Below are 21,577 nucleotides of genomic sequence, written 5' to 3' on the forward strand. Positions count from 1 at the left end.
CACAGAAATTGTGGCAGCAACTGGGACGAAAAGATGGGGACGGCAAGGACAGAGCTTTGTGGTACTGGTACGCTGATGTGTGGGTTGCCGCAGGGAAGGAAGGTGCTAGAGATGAGTTTTCGAGTAAGCGCCGTTTCCCCTGCCGACAGAAGTGTGCTGGCTGTTGTGATGGCGGAGGGGGAAGGCGCCGAGCCTTGAGAAGTTGGTCTTACCGAGTTGAAATTGAATGAGGGAAGGATATGAAACCCATCCTAGTGAGCTTGGTCACGTTTTTAGAAGTACGTTTTCCTTCCGCTCCTCAAGATACATTTGATATAATTGACTTGTCGTCGACGACGAGTGGCTATGGAATAATTGACATTGTACCCGTGAGATTTTTGGTTCAGCGCTGTCCTCCCTAGTCAGTCTAGCCCACAAGCGTTCTTGCGTTTCCTAAGAAATGTAAAGGAAAACTATAATTCATGCACATACTGAAATACAAGCGCATCTAGATCTGCAGCCCCAAGTAAGTATGCATGGTAACTTTTTTTTGTAACTACTTCGTATCAGTTTTATGAATGGCGGCGTAATTATACAATCTCAGCTCCCGGCGCTTCCTTTCCGCGGTACCCTGCCTGGCATCGCCAACAGACACACACACTCACAGCCTCCCGCTACACGCTTCTTTCCACTGTATTCGTTTCCGCGGGGCTGTGGTGATCGATATAAAATATGGACAGAGGATATAAAGGCCAAAGTCCCCTGCGCCCTATAGATGTACCCAAACTACCTATGGGTGAGTAGGGTGGGTGGTGAGGGGTGATTGGATGTTGAGTGAATGAGTCAGTGTTGTGAGTACCGCGGTAGGGGAAGGACGTGCCGCTCCGTGCGTTCATTGCCCTAACTCTGCGGTGTGTTGTGCTCGTGTTTTGGTGATGTTTTAGGCATAATCAGCCCAGGAATATGGTGTTGAGTGGTGAATATCGATAATGTGATGTGAGGAAATACTACTGAGAGTGTGTGTATTGAGGTGGCAGGACAAAGAGAGGAACCCAAGGGAGTTTAGACGGCGACTGTTTTCGGGGAACAAACCTGCTCGGTCCACCCCGCCTAACCAACTTGCTTTTCCCATAGCCTCACTAGTGACGCCGGAAATTATATAGACCAGTTGGCCATATAACTTTCATTTTTCATCTGACCCTGGAACTATACGTGGCGGTTCGGACCTCGATGAACTTCTGCAACTTAGATTTAAGAGCTTCCTTCTAAGCAGATGCGTAAGTATGGGAAAGTGTCTACTACTTTGAGCTCGACCGACTGAGATGGACCGAACGACACGACATTCACACTCCATCCGTTTTCATCTAGATGCAAATTACGGGTGATTGAGTTGTATACGACAGTTAATGATATCGCTTTCACCTAGGGTGGGTTGTTACGTATACTTAAGGTTGTATAAGATAAGGTAATGAACTTCCGATATAATTTTTTTTTTATTGGAGGGAATTGTGAAAGAGGTGAGTGAGGGTGTGAGGGAGGGGTGGACAGATATATGTGCTGCTAGCCTAGGGACGGATGGAGGAGGAAGGAAGAAGGAGGAGGAGGTTGAGCAGGAGGATGTGAGTGAGGGATGGTAATGTAATATCGCCATTGTTGCTTAAGCAGGCTGGGAGTGGGCGGTTGGGAGGCAGGGGTGGTTGAACATTGGGGTGACGGTAAAGAATGACTGAAAGATAGTGGGTCTCGTTGGAAGTACTGGGAAAGCGAATAGATGCCTTCAACTAATGGGCTGGGGCTGCGTGATGTGATGGTTTTTTATATGTTTGGAAGAGGGTTGGGAAGGGGATATCGATGTTGGTGAAATTGAAAGTGGAGGGTCACCTTGACAGACAATTTTATGTATGAAAATTGAAAGTGTGGCGGTGGGAGTGATGCATTTTTTTTAATCGATTGGCTCGGTTTTTAATATGCTGTATGATTGTCACCACTGGGATATTGCGACGATTTATATGACTTAACGGTGATTGGCATACTTTTATTTTATTACAAGTTGATGGTGTAGAATGGGTCCCAGCAGCTCGGTTTACGATGGACTGAGATAGTTGCCCCCGATGGTGGTTGCAAGCCATGATGGGGAGAATTGAGTAAGAGGGCGATGAGCTGTCACACTGACAAATGGAGTGCAGATGATGGGTTTGGTGATGTTGAAGTGTGCGTGGGGGAGAAGGGAGATTTGGACTACGTGTCCTAAGTATGGATGGATGTTCATGCTTGCGTGTATGTGGAGTGTTTGTGTTTATTGGGTCATCCGAGAGTTTATCTACACATTTCGTGCGGAAGTGGAAATGGATTATGCATGGAGGGGGAGGGTGGTGCAGGAGTAGCGTTGATCAATTAGTGTAAGTGTTTTTTCACTTGGAAAGGAAAGTGCCGAATTAATCCCGTTGATAGGCAACTGGGATATACTATTACTTGTGTGTACAGCGTAGGAATTTCGACAGCTTGTACGCGCAGTGTAAGCATACACACACACACACACACACACACACACATATATATATATATATATACACACACACATATATATATATATATACACACACACACACACATACATACACATAAGTGCGTATCACGTCTTTATAAATTGCATACCAAGTACGCACATTCTTCCAGTCTGTCCTTTTCCCTATTCTTAGTTTCCCCACTCAGTTTTCCTTCACCTTCCAAACTCTTGTTCCTCTCCACTCTCGCGTCTCTCCTCTTGCTAGCAGGATTTGCAAAGCCTGCTGTTGTACTTCTTGAAATATACAGTATTGCCTCTAGAAGGGGCGGTTACCACAGTGGACATATATGGTAAGCTTGGGTGGGTTAAGCCAGCAGTGTAATAAGTTATGGTAATCCATTGCGATTGTCGGGTAGGCTGTGGAAGTGATGAGACTTTGGTACAGTCATTGTTGATCTTAGATTGGAGTAGTTGTAGTTAATTGCAAAGATGTGTAAAGGTTTATGGGAATGAAATGACTCACTGATCACATTGAAGTGATAGGTCGTGTTGATGGACGCGACTCGCACTAATGGTGGTGGGTCTTAGTTGATACATGGTCTGGTTTTGGAGGTGATAGATGATGTCGGACGACCGGCTGGATAGGTAGAGGAAAAGTGGCCGGCGATAAAAATGTAGTTTTAGGCAATAGAGCTTCAATATACAAGATTTAAATTCAAGTCAGATGTTAAGTGGGTGGTATATTGAATCCGTTTGCATACTGATTTATCTGGGAAATTGTAAACGGTACAGAATTTGTTGAAAATTGCATTGGGATAAAGTTTGTTGAAGTGGTATTAGGAAATGGAATATTTGGGGTGATACTGTTCCTATTTAATGCTTGGAAAGTTTGGAAAAATAAAGAATAATGTTACTAGTGACCTAGACATGTCTTTAATCTCGGTAACAGTGACAGATGTTAGTGGTAGATATAGTTCGGTGACTAGTGTTTGCCAATATTTCCAGTGACACCCCTACGGACCCTGGTTACCTCGATAATGTTGACATATTTACATGCGGGTAATTGACAGCTGTTTCTCATAGTGACCACGTTTACTTGGTTCCAGTATTTGCAGGGTTGCTGGTGTTATATTTGTTCCAGTATTTGCAGGGTTTAGCTCAGTGCAGCATTACATTCAGTGGCACGTGCAGTAGTGGTAGTAGATGTGGTTGTTTTTTTGGCATTCTTTTGTTAAGATTATGTATAATATATCAGATGCATGCAAGGGGGTTTACTTAGATTAATGCTGTTGGAACTTCGTGTTGTTCATAGCGTTTGATGAAATGCTGTTGTTGTGTTCTTAGCAGTCGCGTAGGTTCGCCTACATTTACTGATGCATTAATCAGCTATTAATGATTATTTCGGTGATACATGTATACTGTTCAAGGCTTGATGTTGCTTGCAATGAATTGCAAATTCTGCATAAGTGAACAGTGTGTACTTATTCGTAGCAATCGTATTGTCATACCAGGAGATATATGTATTGAAGTGGATATTTGTAAAATATGGCAAATGCAAATGGCATGAGGCAGTATTCTAAGTAGTGTAATGTTAACTGTAAAATTACTCATTGCATTCGTGCAGAACTGCATGGTTCATTATATTAGTGGAAGGTGTCAGCCCTTCCTGTCGATATTGAGCAACACTGCGGCTGTTTGCGCGTTCTCGGTAATGAGGCTATCCAGGGCTATGACGTAGTAGGGCCTTGCCACAGTCGTCGTGAGTGTGCGCGGGCCACTTGAATACTTGCGGTGGTGGTTCTCAAGGCGTGTAGGTGCGTGCGTGCGTGCGTGCGCGCAGTAGCCACCGGCGGCGTCCACCCACCTCCCTCCTCATCCTTCTCCAAATGTGGCAAGTGGACGGGTTTCTTCCATTGTCCCAGAGAATGATGCATGTTTTACGGGCCGGAGATGTTAGATGTAGACAGGACCTACATATTTTTCAGGATGTTTAATGTTATTAGTGCCAGCAATTTCCTGTCTCGATATTTGACAAGTGAAATTTTGTTTACTATCCCTGTGTTATCCACCAAAGCTTTAGTATACGTACGATGCAGGAACTGCTGTTGAAGTGCTTTAGACGATGTCCTGCATCCAAACCTCCTGAATGTCTGGTGACTTTGTAGGTTCATTGGTTCTGACCAGAGCTTTGTCATTGTAAAGGTGAAAGTATCGTGTAGAAAGCTGTGCAAAGACACGAACACAGTCGTTCTTTCTAGGTCTTGACACGCAGTGAAGATCCAATCTGGATTAACGTGTTCAAGAATATGAACGTCACATGCGCACAATGTATACAGAATGTATACAGGACGCATACATGTGTATATAGACTTGATTTGTTTACCAGATGTACCGACTCAGGATAAATGCACTTGAACGGCAGTTGATGCTATACTACGGTGCTTACCAGATGACAGCCGGTGTGTAGATCGAGTTGGTTATGAGGTGTGTCTCCAGGGAGAGAGGGCGTGACCAGCAACCAGAACATGCTGCGGATAAACCGGACTAGTTTATGACTGTTCCGGAAATGTTGGGAGTGTTACATCCATCTTGCAGGTCGTGGCGGATCTTAAAAGTGCTTTGGCGGAGTGTGTGGTTGTGGTGAGGTATGCCAAGTTGTTGACTAGTTTCACAGTGGGGCACATGCACCCCTCCCCCTCCCCCCTCCCCCCTCCCCCCAAGATTCGTCCATGAATCTTATTGGGGAAGAATTGTTGGACTGCTGTCGTGTTAATGCGGGGCAGTTTTTATGGCGGCAACCATTAGGAAGAGGGCACCACTCGCCAGTTGTCAACTCGTTATTATGTGACGGGACCAGTGACACCCCTACGGACTCGGGTCACGCAACATATTTTATAGGTGATCTCCGATTTAAAAAAGAATGTTGATAACTTTTAACTTTTGCTATATTTTTGCTTCTCTTCGGAGCGATGTAACACCCGCCTCCGTATTTTTAACGACATATAAATACTATCTAGGGATGGATTGCTCATTTGGAGAAGTGTTAATGTAATAGAAAAGAAAAAATGCATAACATAAAACTCAATAAACTATAGCAACATAAATGTGTAAATGTAATAGAAAAGAAAAATGCATAACATAAAGTGCACTAAACGATAAATAAATGTGTAAATGTAATAAAAACAATATAAAGGTCACTAAACGATAGCACCATACCATCAAACTTTAAAGTTGCACATTTGAAGCAAGGAACATTATCTATTCTGATAAGTATGGAATCTAATTATTTTCTGTTTGCAATCGATGATATTTCTTTTCGTATATTTCGTTTCAAGGGAATTTTTAACTCCAATAACAGCTTTCCAAGAGTTGCATCTTGTTTCTGTTGTGATTTTTACTAAAGATTTTTTACTTTGGTGAATATTGAGTTGTGAGTGAAATGAGTAACTACGTAAGTCTGTAATTATGTGTTTCTGGAATTTCACCGGCCACATAAAGTCAGCAGGTAGCAAGGGGCACAATTATAAGATTTTTATTACAAGTTCCACTTCAGCAATGCTGCTGCGGTTTTTTTTATGTTCTATCTTCACCTGTTTCCTCCTCCCCCTCCACCTCCCCCTCCCCCTCCCCCTCCCCCCTCCACTTAATAAGTTTTGTTTCAGTACAAAGCCACATCTGTAATCCTTTCGATAGCTACAAGTCCAGAGCTCGTATATAAACCGCTCTGAACATTTTACCACATTGCATACCCTCTTCACATGTATACACCCGTGCGCACACACACACACACACACACAAATAATGAGCTCTGAGCTCACTGCCGTAGGGTGGTGTCTGGCTGTCTCGAACAGAGGCTGCAGCAGATCCGAGGTGAATACACACACACACACACGAATATAAGGCTAGTTATAGAAAATGAAAAGTAAGATACGGGAGGACCTCCTTTCCTGTATACTACAATTGGGTAATATACGCTAGTACTCGTGCGTATATACTCGTACACGCACATGCACACTCAGGCGCATTACACACATAATCACGTACGCGCTCACACACACACACACACACACACACACACACACACACGTAGACTAGAATATGCGGCGACATTGTGGTCACCCAGTATCAAAGAGAATATAAAGAAAATAGAAAGAATCCAGAGATCAGCAACAGAAATGGCACCTGCACTTGCAAACTTGTCATATGAGGAGAGATTGGCTAAACTGGAATTACCGACTCGGGAGCAAAGACGAGAGAGGTGACCTACTGACCATCTACAGAATCATGAAAGGCACAGAAATACTCGATAGAGATGACTTGTTAAACTGGGACATGAGAAGCACAAGAGGGCATGGAAAGAAAATAAAGAAACATAGCTACAGAAGATATCTGAAGAAAAACAGTTTTCCACATAGTGGTGGACACTAGGAACAAACTGGACAATGAAATAGTGTGCGCAAAAACCATTTGAGTTTAAAAGCAAACTAGACACTGCGAGATACAAAGGCGGGACACTACGAGCGTAGCTCCCCTTCCCGCAAAATACAACTAGGTAAATACACACATACACACATGACTCGGTGGCACGGTTGGTAGAGTCCTCGACTGTCACTACGGCGGTCCGGGTTCGAATCCTGCCCAGGGCTGAAGTAATTTCAGTATCGCTGCGCTTCGAGTCGTTACTCCAACTCTCGTGGGTGGGTGGGTGCGTGCATTACCCATAGATCGGTCACACGAGCTCTGAGCTCTTCTGGAATGGAAATAGCTGTCGATCACAAGTCTAACACGTGATCCAAGGGACCAAGGTGAATACACACACACACTGTGGTAGATGGTGTCGAGGGCTCGCGACGCGGCAGACCCGAGATCGCCACGATCGGGGAAGGTACATTAATACTAAAATCTGTTCCTGCCCACCCCCCGCCCCCCTTTCGGATAATAATTATATGTGCGTACAAGGTGCATTATCCTGAGACTAGCCAGTATATGAACTGTGATCCCTCATCAACGTGATTCAAGACCTTGTTGAAACATGCACGCACGCAAACACACCGGCTCGATGGTATGTTGGTACCTTTCTCGGATGTTAATTCAGTATTCTTACACTGCGAACCTACACTCCAACTCTGGTAGACAAGGAGATGGAATTGTGTGTAAGACCATAGAGAGTTCTGACCATACATGAACTGTTAGCTCTCATCCAGGAGGGCAACAACTGTTGATCACATGTTCAATACATGATCCAAGATTATGATGAACACATTCACCATCCCCCTTCCTGAAGGGGGTCAGTAATGGCATATAATGTTAATGGCTCTGTGTGTTTATGTTGGTGATGATATTCACTTTACCTTTTATAGAATGTTAGTATGCCCAAGGCAACAATATCATTCCTAATCAAATTGGATTATCAACAGACTGGATAAAGATGCAATATTTGTGAATTTTTGTCTCACCCACTCTCTCATTAGGTCCCCTAAGATCATTGTGGTGGAAGGAGGGGGTCTCAGAAAGTAGCGAGTCCAGGGGTAAGACAGGATCATAATTGCTTGAATCACATAATGAATATGGAGGAAAACATGTTCCACACAAAAAAAAATGGTGAGATGAAACTTAACAAAATCCTAAAATACTTTGCCTCACATTTAATTCACAACTACCATTCATCGCACCCATGAAGGCAAACAAGAAATTGAATATGGAATAGTAATGTACACAGGGTTTAGAGAGCATAAAGAGACTAACACATTATATGGACAACCTATGATAACTATATTTCACTATGCATCCTTTGCATGGTTTTCAACAATTATATTGTATAAGAAAACAGACATTCTACAAACAGTACAAAATAACAAAATAAATACCAATATAACTTCTGCACTCAGATGTCAGAATCTTGTCTATTGAGCAGTACAGGAGAGTAATAGGCATAGTGTTCACCATGAGTCTTGAAATACCTTTCAAATCACATCACATAAACACAGCCCTCCAATTGCAACAGCAGAAACCAGAATCCTTCCCATAGAGCAGCACATGAGAATGATAGGTATAGTTTTATGCAAGGGCCCTTTAATTAACCTATTCTTCACATAGCATTGTATCACCAAGTGCAACAGAAAATAATTGTCACTAAAATCCTACGCTCAGGTCACAGCCCTGCATTAAAACAGGACCAAAACAGAATTGGCTTGACAAGATACACCAATGATTCCAGGTACAACCACCACACAGATATGATACACTGTTGTGCACTTGGTCTTTCATGACAAAAACATACAATCTCTTCAATGAGTGACTTGAAGGCTGAGGCACTGGACGTGGCTATTGTCTGAGGGTTGTGGATCTCCTGCAAGAAGGAATCAGGGGAATGTGTCTATATCCAATTTCACCTTGGGTCTCCCAAAGGTCTCCACAGAGTCGGTTGCATGTTGGTCCACATGTGTACCTTTTCACAAGGAATTTGTTGTTATGCATTGCAATTTGCAATGTCCTAAATGGCTATACCAAAGTATGCAGTTTGGTTGATATACATACCTCTCCATGATGGATGTACTGGGCAGTTTAAAAATGCAACATGCAAATTTGTTCACTCATGCAACTTTTCATCAGGAATCAGCTGATTGGTATTACACTTAAAGTGCAATAGCCAGAACCTAGCCAGCTGCAATGTGGTTCGCATGTGCAGTTTTTCACAAGAAACTGGTTTACATTTGTTTGTGACCTGTAGCAATTATGCTCTCTTCATCAGTTGCATATAACCAGTTGTTTATTCATGAGGAATCTGTTGCTTTGCATTATCATACAGTTTATACAACAACCTTTCTAGATGGTATTTATCCAATTGAAGTATACAGGAAAGGAACAGTGCTTGTCGTGTTCCCTCTACTCTTCCAATTTATCATACCTAGCCTCAAGTTCATTTATTGCTTCAACTTGATTTATATCCTTAATTTCCAATTATTATATGATTTGAATTCATGTATTATTCCAGCTTGAGGTCTATCCCAACTTGCATCTGGTATACCTGACCAGATGCAAAATTATCAATATATACAACTTCACCAAAAGAAAAATCTGCTACTATGCATTATGCACCTTCCAGAAGGCTTGCAACTGGTCATTTGAAAATTAGACCCCCCACCTCCTCCCACATGCAGTTTTTCATAGGAGATCTGCTTCTGTGCACTACACTGTGTAACATGCATTAAACATCCTCACCAATAACAGAAAGGAAAAGGAAGTGAGGGGAGGGGAGAGAAGAGGATAATGGTGATGTGGGAAATGTTATAGGACAAGAATGGTGATTGTAATGGGAGATGCTGCATATTGGAAACAGGTTTTTGTGAAACTTAACAGTCATGCAAAAAATCAGTTTTCATCTATTTTATTACTAAGGGATTATTATTGTTATTGTCATTATTTATTTTTTATTGTTATTATTATTATTTTTTTTTAAGTTCCTATATGGTTAACATTATACAGATGTACAGGTACTCACAGATAGTCTTGCAAAAAATGCAGTTTTATTTATTAATCATTTTCTTATTAAACTTAGCAGTTATGCAAAAAATTAAGTTTTTATATATTTGTCATTATTTGATTTTTATTATTTACTTATTTGTTGTTGTTATTTGCTTATTTATTTATTTGATTGTTTATTGTTATATATATATATATATATATATATATATATAAACTTATGTCTATGTATGTATGTATGTATATATGTATATGTATATATATATATATATATAATATATATATACATATATATATATATATATATATATATATATATATATATATATATATATAACACTATGTAAATGTACAGGTGCTCACAAATAGTCTTGGGAAAAAATATAAATCTAGTTTTCATTATATATATATATTTGGGGGGGTAAAGTTCCCACAGGATTACCATTATGCAAATGTGCATGTGCTTAGAATCTAGCAAGTTAGTGTGTGAAAGAAGCCTACCAGTTATGTGTGGTTGTTGGTAGGTGGTGTATAGGTTAAGGGCACATAAATATTTTGGCTAGGCCACCCATCTTACAAGGGGGAAAGGTCCTAATGGTATATGTTAGCTGCCCAAGGCTGTATGAGCACAGTACCTGTAATAATTCATACGTGCACAAGGGAAATTACACCAGGTGCTATTTCTAATAACACCTGGCTTGCAAGATTATGTAGTGCATGACTTTTAGACAAATATTACTTCAAACTTAAGATGTGGCAGCACAAAATGACATAACCCCTTCCTCAAATGAATCTTGACCCAAGACTGATAAATATGTTTTATTACAAGTTATTAATTGGATTATAGTGTGAAAATTTATCGCAGCAACTGAATCAGATGGTCATTCAACTTGTTTCCCATACTAAATGTCACACTTCATACCCCATGACTTGCCCACTGATGTAAGTCATGTACATTTCTAATTAAGGTGATAACCTCTCATAAAGTCTGTGTAGTACCCACCATCTTATCAATTGCACCTAATGTAAACAAATTAAGAATTATGTTTCATTGTTGTTTACTCAACCCTTGTGGAATAATGGAGTGAAATCTTGAATTTTTAGCATGACATCATTGCAGCACTACAGTTATTGCCACTCGTGCATGAATTCAGTGATGTTTTAACCAGTAGGAACCAGACTGAGACACAGCCAGTTATATACATTGAATATGCCCAAGGGAACGAAAGCACCAGTTGCAGTGTATAACTTAAAATGTTGTGATATGTGCATATTTTCCTCATACAGGAGAACATTCATTGTGTTCAGTTTCTGTGCTTCCATTGGTCAAAGGTATTTTAATTCACGTATGTTGGCTTGACCTGCGTTTCTTTTATATTGTTCCATGAATTAGTGAATCTGTATGGTTAGCATGTATGTGGGTGGTTTAACAGCTATCACTCTCCCAGGTGAGAGCTCAAAGCTCATTTTATGTGTGATTGAAAAAGGTGTAACAAGCAAAACATAATACCAATAAAGGGTCTGTCCTCACATGATGTTTATTTTGATAGATAGATTGATTCACCTTGGTCTTGGATCATGGTGTCTTTTACAAACCTAGAACAATATAGATATGGCTGTACATAATCCCAAAACATTTGGACTCGAAATACCTATTGTCTTCCATTATGTTATAAGTTGTTGTGTGTACATATTGCGTATATTACATATTTTGTATTTGGGAAACAGTTAACAGTATACAGAGCAGAATTATCCTAGGATGTAAAAAAATAATTTTCTGCTTTCCAGTGATAATTAGAAGTAGTGAATATTATTGCAGTGATAAGTTGCTGCCTATGAATGGTGAAGGCATTTTCATTCTGCACTGGTACAATTGTTTTGTGTGTTTTATTGATTATTTGTAATTGGTCCTGCCCTCTGCTCAGTGTCTACTTTGTCATTACATAATAGAAACTTGTTTGTTATTTCAGCATGCATTTGTGAATATTCATTGACTATTCGATCTATTTTCAAGTTCTTGATTCTTTCCCTATATCTCATATGGTGTTTATCTAGTCAATCTTGTCGGCAGACTGCCACTTTTAAGCATCTTAAATATCATTAACAAAATGACAGGACAACGGATTGAAACTATTATCATGGGGTCATGTGTATTTACAAGAACAGTGTTCATGTATTCCTCTCTTCATTTGTTATACCTGGTTTTGTTCCACAATTTTTCACACCTGAATTGCAACACTACAGAAAGATTTCCCTTTTTTTTTTTTTTTTTGTGTTTACTTGTTTCTCAGAATTCATTGCAGTCCTTTTCTTCTGTCCAGCAAAGTTTGCTATGGCAAAGTTTTCTGTATGACTTGCTTCTTAGTTCTGCATTTCTTACTACCATGTGGAATTCATTGAAAGATAGGTTCCAATAATAGTCTTTTTAAATGTTATAAAGTAGCGGTTCCTATAATAGCCTTTTTAAATTTTATAAAGTAGCTTGACAAGGTGACTTACAATATTTTGTTTTAAATGTTGAACAGGTTGACTTAAGTATTTCTCAAAATCTAGTAAGCAGGATGGTTTAGATCTTACCCATAGGATACTGGTATGGATTCAATAACAAAGAAGTTCTTTTGTTTTACAGTAAATACAATTTTCCTTATGTATCTTCACCTCAGCAATGTTTCTTTGATCCAGCTTAATCATTGGTGTTTTGATATCTAATTAAACAAGGTTCAAAGAGCAACTTTTATTCTCATTATGGTGTGAGACTTTTGGAAATGCCTTTCTCTGTCATGTTTGTACATTGCCTTTTATGAATGAGCAGAAGTTGTAACCACTTAGCTACAAATACTGCCTAAAGTTGTCATGGTAACTTATAGCCTTTTTAAATTTCATATAAAATAGTTTAACATGGTGACCTATATTTTTTGTTGAATATGCTGAACAGCTTGACATCATTATTTCTTCAAATCTAGAAAGCAGGGTAGAATAACTAGGAATGATGCAAATGTATGACCAGTAGGATGTACCAGTATCTAGTGTTGATGGTGAAGAATGCTAATGTTATTCCATTTTTTTGTATCATAACCACCTATCTTTCTGCTAGGAATCTTGGATTGAAAGTGGGAATTTTCCAAAATGCCCTGTGGTGAAATCAGAAATATTTGCATGTAGTCTTGCAAGATGAAGAATGAAGTGCCTATTTTTAGACTCCATTACCCCTTCATCTCCAGACCCAAGCTCTCTATCACCTTCAGTTGTATTTTTACAATTTGTATGGAAAAATGACAGTTGGCAACTGCTCCCCACCCCCTAAGATTTTAGGTCGTTGACATAGAAACAGTCTCATAATACAACACATCATTCTAAAAGTTTCTTCCAAGAGACATATGTAGGAGAACCCAAGGACTATTGCCAGTCATTGTGTGGCTGAGTTTTCCATTAAGTGAAACTCCGAGGTCACATTTGATTAAACCAAACTCAGGTGAGCTGTGCAGTAACAAATCATAAGAAACTGGACAGACACAGCTGTGGATTTAATCTGACATTTCTTTGTAACTCCCATGTGGTGGAAGTGTCAAAGTTTCATGTTTCCATTATGCATCACTGAATTTTCTTCATTACATCATGTTTTAATATAACTGAAAGGAATTTTGGTATATGAATGATAAGTAATCACATGAGGATTTGATAAGAACCACTTTGTTGCAACAGGAAAATAATGAGGTTGTGCCTTAGTCAAGTTTTGAAAAGATAAGCAGCATTACAGATAGCTTTCAGTACTGCCAAATATAATGATAAGGAAAAGGAATAAGATAGGAATTGGCCAGTTGGTTTGAGTCCAAAGATCTTGTCCTCAGAAGAAAAAAATTGTACAATGTCTATGACAATTGAAACAAAATTACATATACTTTATATTTGCACAGCATGACATATTGTAAGATCTAACCAAAGACTGTTTTAATCATCTTGTTCTCAGATGAAAAAAGAAAATGTGCAATGTCTGACACTTCAACAAAACTACATCAACTTTATATTTGCACTGCATGGCACCATGTACATTTTGTAATGTGTAACACAAGACAGTTTTAATGATCAACATAACATTGGACTAAAAAGGTTTTAGAAGGACTGGACTAAAAGGTTTTTATGTAAAATGCAGTGCATGTATAAAGTTTTGTCATGGAAAAGGGAGGAGAGAATTCATAATGAGACAAGGAAGGTCCTCTATGATAAATGTGTTAAGTTTTATTTGAGACTAGTTTATGTGTACAAGATAGGGTAGAAGAGATTATGTATACATGGAGAAATTTCAACAAGATGGCATGCCAAATGATTTAGGGTTTAGATGTTAACATACTGGAATGTATGAAGGATTTCTTTTGTTAACAAAAGGGAAGGGTAAGATGTCAGATTTGAGAGAGATACCAGGTATACCTCAAGGTATGGTGCTGGCACCATTAGTATTATTGATGTACAGCACATCAACAGCATAATGAATGGAGTTGGCATCTACACAGACTTAAGTGTTGTGAATGGAGCCAGGAGATCAAGTTGAAATTAAATTTAAAAAGTGCAGTTTTTTGGAAATGTGTCAAAATAAGAGGGGACTATCATAGAGTTAATGGGAGATGAAATATATAATTGCAAAAGCAAAGGAGGAAAAGTATCTGGGAGATTTAATTGGGTATGATCTGTCACCAGAGATATAATCAAGTAGTTTAATATGAATAAATAGAATAGTGAGGTAGGCATATAGAATGAGTGGTATTTCGTCATATTGACATGAATAAAAATAATTAATATAGGTAGAAGTCAAGAAATAAAACTTTTGTCAACCCTAGACTGGTAACCACATAAATAGAAAAGGTGTAATAAGATTTAGGGATACAAAGGGTAGTGACAAGTAAAAGATGAGAAAAACTTGAATTATCCACACTGGAGTGGAGAGGTGATGATAGTGATATTTAGAACAAACAGGGAAAGGGAATCTAGTAAGAGGTGAATAACAAGAGGTCATTGCAAATATATATATAATATATATATATATATATATATATAATATATATATATATATATATATATATATATATAAGCGTCCCACGTTACAATTTCTGCATGCGCCTATATGGCTTAGAATTAAAGTGCATTGTGGTTGATAAAATATATATATATATATATATATATATATATATATATGTATACATATATATATATATATAAAGAAGTCATTGTTTAAAATGCATTAAGAAGCATAATTTTCCATGTAAGTGTGTTAACTGAAGGAACAATTTAGAAATAATCCAGGTCAGTAAGGTAAGCGAGTTTAAGGCATATTTGGAAAAGTGGAGATATAGAGGCCCCATCACTACAGCTAAAATCCTGTTTACAAATAGATAGGACACGGGATGTTTGAAGGTCAAAGAATTAAAGGTTTGGGAACATACGTTTATGAAATGAGAAGAAATGTCCCAAGAGGACACCTCGTAAAATGTAGGCAAAGTTTGATCATTGAAGTCGCCTCGTGGACTCTAAGGACCTAGGTCCTAGGACGTACCACTCGCTCGTGCGTGATCAGTTTTTGTGACGGGAAGAGAACTCTTCAGGAAAATGAAGTGATAGTAGTGTATAAAATGGGACTACTGCCACTGACCACAGAGTATCCCACGAGCGTAGCTCCTACCCTTTATATCACAATTAAGTATAGTATTGGCAAGTACACACATGCACGTATTTGCACGTTGCCCGCGCAACTTACTGAGTTGGATGCTTGAACATTGCCCCACGATGTTTTTAGGGTTAAGTATGCAATTGAACAAGCCACATATCCAGACCTTTTCTATTTGTCATGCACACGTGCAGGTGATCTGTAATGTAAAGGTAGCTTATGTATTTACAATCAAGTATTTACATATGAATTGGTCCCCCCCCATACAGAGGATAAATGACGATTTTTTTTATAGTAGCGTGCATATCTCTTCCCGTTTCGCCGAATTTATTTAGCATAGCAGAGTTAATTTCGTGAAAATTCACATTTCGTCAAAATACTTTCCAAATGTAGCATTTTATTAATTTAAGTTTGCTGGGATTGGATTTGGCAAAACAGTTTGACGAAATCAGAAGGATTACATTTTTATGAAATGTAATAAGGCGAATGTAAGAAATGCGAAAAATGTAAATAGTTTACGGTTATGGCGTCAGCGGTATTGCTGCCTGGAGCAGTACAATTATCATTAAAACTTTACGGAATAGAATGTGACGTGACTTTATTATATTTATGATTTGGGTGTTTGCTTGGAATTTTATTAATATATATGGTTGACATATAAAAGGATAAGCTAGCTACCACGGCAATGGAACTATACAAATATGTAGATAGATATACATACACTGACACAGGTATCCGCGTTATGTAATGGTTAATGTGGATATACACGAATTTATTTCCATATAGGTGTGATAATGGTTACATTAGTTAAGATATGTTATGTAGTTGTAGCTACATATTGTTTGTGTGGCTTCAGAAGTATAAAGTGAATCATGAAGATTTTATCTATATTGTTATTGTGAATGCGTGACCACATTGGATGTTGAATGATGGGATTTATTTAGTTTAACTTTCCTGTTTTTCTTTGTTTCAGGTCGAAGGTATGGCAGCGTGTTTGCAATTGTAAGGCTTCAGTTATGATCAGTTACACACGTGAAGCTGTCTGTGTCTGCCCACGTCGATCCAGGTATGTAACCATTATTGTTGGTGGTGCAACTGTGTTATCAAAACGCCATTACCTTGAATATGCGTCAGTGACAGATTAATACTATCTGGTTGGTTAACAGGGTTGGGTTATTAGTGTAATTTTCTCTCTGGTAGGATATATTTTTTCTTTACATTTTCTACCAGATGACATTATTATTATTATAACCGCAGACTAAATATTTCGCATTGTGACACCATTGATATGGGTTAAAATGTCGATTAACTAGTATTGAGTGGCGATTTTGATTTTGGGCTACACAATGAATAGGTGGACGGGATGACAGGGGTTTTGAGCAAGAAGGCTGTTGAGCAAAGAAGCGAGCAAGCAGAAGGTAGGGGTGAGTGCAGAATTGTTGATATTTTGACGCAGCTCGAAGGGGTTTCTCCCCGTCTTCTCTATTTTCAGCATGAGATCCCACCTGAAGAATTGTCACCCCGGTACACCGAATATCAACAGTGGAATAAAGATTAGGTTAGGCTAGCTTAGATTGAATGAGGGTTTATTGTCATCTTATAAAACTGAAGAATCGTAAACCCAGGATGGCCCACATGAAGAACCGTCACCCTAGGATAGCCCACAGGAAGATTTGTCACCCTGTCGAAGTCTGGGGTAACAATTCTTCATTAGATCCGGGTACATAGAGGCGGGGGGTGTGGGGGAGTCGCTTTGTAAGTGAAACGACCCTGCAGTGTCTTGTTGCATTGCTTCCGACCCAGGAAATGGGCAGGAGGAAGAGATGACCCTTCATCCACGAGGAGCGAAGATCAGAGGGAAACAGTGGAGGTGGATGGAAGTGAGTGCGTGCCTTTGGCTTGGCTTGGCTACCTCCCGTATTAGGAATATGGATGGGTAGATTTATCATCTTGTTAAACTCGGTACTGGCATGCGTTTAGTAATAAAGGTGGTGTTGTTATGGAGTAGTTTACTAGAGGTTCTAGCATTGTTAACGTTCTTGCGCTGTAGCGAAGGTGTCACTTAATTTCGTTTTGTTCAAAATGTAGTGTTGCCAACTCCTTGGCTGCTTAAAATGCAATGGTGCCAAACTTCGCTGCTTGAGAGGAAGTCACCGATGGATGAATAAATTAGATTGTTGGCAGAATGAATAGAGAGGAATATGCCGCCTTGCACGGGAAATGGAAAAAAACAACAACATAAAAAGTGGTACGGATATAAATAGAATGCTGATATCTAGAAAACGAACGTAGTACCCGCTAAGAAAGGGTAGCTTTTTGTTATCGTTTATTTTTCTGAAGTCGTAATTTATTCAAAGTACGCTTTTCAGAAAAATGCATAAAAATGTCACAGCTAATCACAGTAATTACCTTTGGTCAGAGGAAAATGAGGTGATTACGATAAGATTATATACTGTAGATAACAACACATGGTGTGACGAGAATATGCTTATCAAAACTGTACGTGGTCACTTTTAGGCAGCTCTCGCACCGACGCAACCAGTTGCATGAAACCGATCGCAACGGATCCTACACTCTGAAAATATTCATTATACGCTTGCCCTATAGCAATCTAGAACATGCATTTCTGAAGTAAGAAATAAATGGAAATGGTATGTTCTTACTCATACAGTATAGGAAGTACTGCTTTTACAGTGTAGGCATCCGTTGTGATCGATTTCCTGCGACTGGTTGCATGTGTGTGCGAGCTGCCTTTGTGTGATTTTCGGACACAATCTAATGCTGACTTTATTGCAAGTGTTCGTATGCATAGATGAGACTACGAACATAATATTGCCATCTGTGTATGGTCTGCAAGATCGTACGTATGGCCTTCATTATTAAAATTGATAGATTTTGTTAGCGTCTGCACATATGTATTGGATATGTTTGTGTTTGACGCGAAAGCAAGAGATTTCGGGTGCGTAATTTCACGGCAGTCCTGCAGACGAATGACGAGGTCTGGGACATGTTCCCAGACTCAACATGAAGCAGTTTTGGATGGAAGGAGAAGGTACATGGGCAGCTTCGGCGACGGCTGCTGCAGTAGAGATTCCAAATTATAGACAGGGAACAGATGTTTCAAACCGTCCACTGTGATTAGCTTGGGGAACAAAGGAATGTTGGGATAGATTCGTGAAGTTTGGCGGGTTTCCGCCATGATGCCCCTGACCTCACTACCCCCCCCCCCCCGTACCCACTCACCTCTCTCTCTCTCTCTCTCTCTCTCTCTCTCTCTCTCTCTCTCTCTCTCTCTCTCTCTCTCTCTCTCTCTCTCTCTCTCTCTCTCTCTCTCTCTCTCTCACACACACACACACACACACACTCCTCAGTATATACACATGCTAACGTTTTAAATACAAAGTACCGTATATAACGAAACGTTTTTTTTTTAATTCAAACTGTATAGGAAACACGGGCAGGGGTTACTGTGAATATAGCTGATTTCAACTCCAGTCACGCAGAGTATATACAACAACCAATAGTGCTTTTTTTTTTTTTTTTTTTTACTTTTGAAAAAAGTATTGGCTGAATGCCTTGAGGACTATTTTTTCCTGGAGAACATGGCTATGCACGTGGATGCATGCGCGCGCGCACGTATGTGATGGATAGAGTAAACAGTTATTCTCAGTGACGGCGCCAAGATCCTGAAAATAATAAAAAAGTGAAGAGGATTGTATACTGTTACTGGGAAGTGTAGAAAATATTTGTATTGGGGAAATTAAGTTTGATGCAGAAAGAATAGAGCATTTTGAAAAAGAAAAAAAAAATAGTCGTACGATAGAATGTGAAGCTAATAAAGCAAAAGAGGAAAGGCATCTTAGATATTGTTTAATTTGTCACCTGAAAAAAAAAACATAACGGCAGACAAGCTGATGAACATAAAATGAAATTTTACCATATTAATGATAATTTGATTTAAAGTATTGCCTCATTTTGTAAGACCCTATCGTACATTGGATGTGAACATATTTTATTCAGGTCAGTTTTCCTTACGGTAGAAAAAAAATGTACGTTTGATATATACATTTTTATATTACGCAATCGTGTCTTGCATTTTCCTATTTTGTGCTATGCACTCAAGGATTTGTAGAAAACGCCAGGCAATTTTATTCATTTGAGTGGCTGACCCTAATGTCAATTGATTAGGTCAACAGCTTACCCGTTTTACAATGGTCCGATTCTCGTCAAATGAGAATTTGAATTGCTAGAACAACTTCGCTTATAGTATTCTCGACTGCTATAAGAACATTTGAACTATGTGTCTAACATTCGTATAGATTTTCTTAATTCGTCAGTCAGCTTCTCATTATACAATGCAAAGGTGAAGATTTGAAAAACGAAATATTGTAACCGAAGTCGTTTCTACTCAAACGAACTCAACGGTTGACGATAGTCGGTCTATTGCCAAGCGGCTTAAATGATTATATTTTGCTCAAGGGTAGATTTCCAGCTCTGGCTGGAATTTTGCTTTCCGCTCCTCGAGTGAATAATATTGCCGGTAGTTGTCAACGAATTTGCTTTAGTGCATTGCGGTTGGACTATCGAAGGCCTGCATGAGTGGGGGTTCGTCTCAACTGCCATGTTCTTGCAATCACATACGTTAACTAGATTTGTTCAACGGTATTTATTACTTTAACTCGTTTTGTTATTGAGAATAAGCAATATTAGAAATGTTTGCGTATACATGAGGGGATGGAGAGAGGGGGTCGCCGATTTAATGAAGTGGACTTGTTGTGGATGTGCTGTGTCTTGCGACACTGCACAGCCACCCAGAGTGGGCGAGATGCAAGGATGACCCGTCATCCAAGAGTCAAGAAAAGGGAGGGAAAGGGGTGGAATGTGAGGGGATGAAATGGGTGGGAGTGGTTGTAATGCCTTTTTTTTTGGCTACCTCCCTCGTAAGGGCGAAAGAGCCTTTGGTATATGTATGTAGGTATTATTATTATTTGTTAATTTATCTACCTTACCAAATGCATCAAGTAGCAAACGTTGGCGGCAAAACGTTAACGAAATGCGGATGCTATATGGCGTACTTGTTATACAGGTTGATCCTTAAATCTGGACACAGGAAATCTCATTAACTATATGTTTTTATCCCCACAGATTAAATATGGCTTAGTATGAAGGAGAAATGATTTAATTTGTTTTCTCAGTGGAAGTGAACGATCCTCATATCGAAAGATAGCTGATGAATCCACTTTGATTTTACACAGTGGCGAAGGTGGTTGAAAAAAAAAAAATACTATCAGATGTCTCATACGAAGAGAAAGAAATTTCCTTGGCAACTTTTTATGCTAGACCCCCCCCCCCTTAAAAAATTGGGATATCCAGGGTGGCTCTCCCCAAAAACAACCCTCTGCCGAATCTTAAAATTGACGTCAGTGTGGAGTAACGATATCGAGTTCACATAGATCTTACAAAGTTACATTTGCATCACAAATGATGGAAATAATATAAATGTTTTTTGATAAATTGAATAAAATGTAGTTTAGAGCTAAGTACCTTTTTCCAGTAATCACTTTTTATATTAAAGTTGGGTAATTATAATTAATTACATTTGAATTTTTATAACCTAGTCGAATACCCCGCCAAGTACATAATATGCGTGACTAGTTATGTGTTGACCAATCAGGTGCAAGCAAACCCGGGTTGTCGCAAGAACACGCTTTATGTTTCGCTGTTTGGGAAGTTGCAACAGGTAATGATTATTAATACCTGTTAAAGCTGCAAATTATCGACTATACACATTTCTTAACACAATGATTTACGTTGTTGGTCGATTTCGTTTTTCATGAAAGAATGATTGTTTTTACTTATTGGCGCGAAATGGGATTATGTTTCTTAGTGGTGATGAGTAGAATTGCTCTTGGTTGAGCAGATGGAAAATAAAATAAAAATGTAACCAGCATGAC

The 21,577-nt window shown here is 39.1% G+C and overlaps 1 protein-coding gene across 10 annotated transcripts in view; it reads left to right on the plus strand.

Moving 5' to 3' along the window:
• The first annotated feature begins 486 nt into the window (after positions 1 to 486).
• The window catches only part of LOC143041147 (bromodomain adjacent to zinc finger domain protein 2B-like), a 416,327-nt gene continuing 395,236 nt past the window's right edge, over positions 487 to 21,577 (plus strand). For 9 of the 10 annotated variants that reach the window (XM_076212934.1, XM_076212940.1, XM_076212946.1 and 6 more), the window contains exons 1-2: positions 814 to 1,256; positions 16,597 to 16,689. The gene's annotated coding sequence lies outside the window, so the exon portion shown is untranslated. Of the gene's footprint in view, positions 506 to 813; positions 1,257 to 16,596; positions 16,690 to 21,577 lie in introns of those variants that run through there. The other variant, XM_076212935.1, reaches the window with a different exon arrangement.

Source organism: Oratosquilla oratoria, chromosome 30 (genome assembly GCF_046742065.1).
Source record: "Oratosquilla oratoria isolate Oo_2021 chromosome 30, ASM4674206v1, whole genome shotgun sequence".
Lineage (NCBI taxonomy): Eukaryota > Metazoa > Arthropoda > Malacostraca > Stomatopoda > Squillidae > Oratosquilla > Oratosquilla oratoria.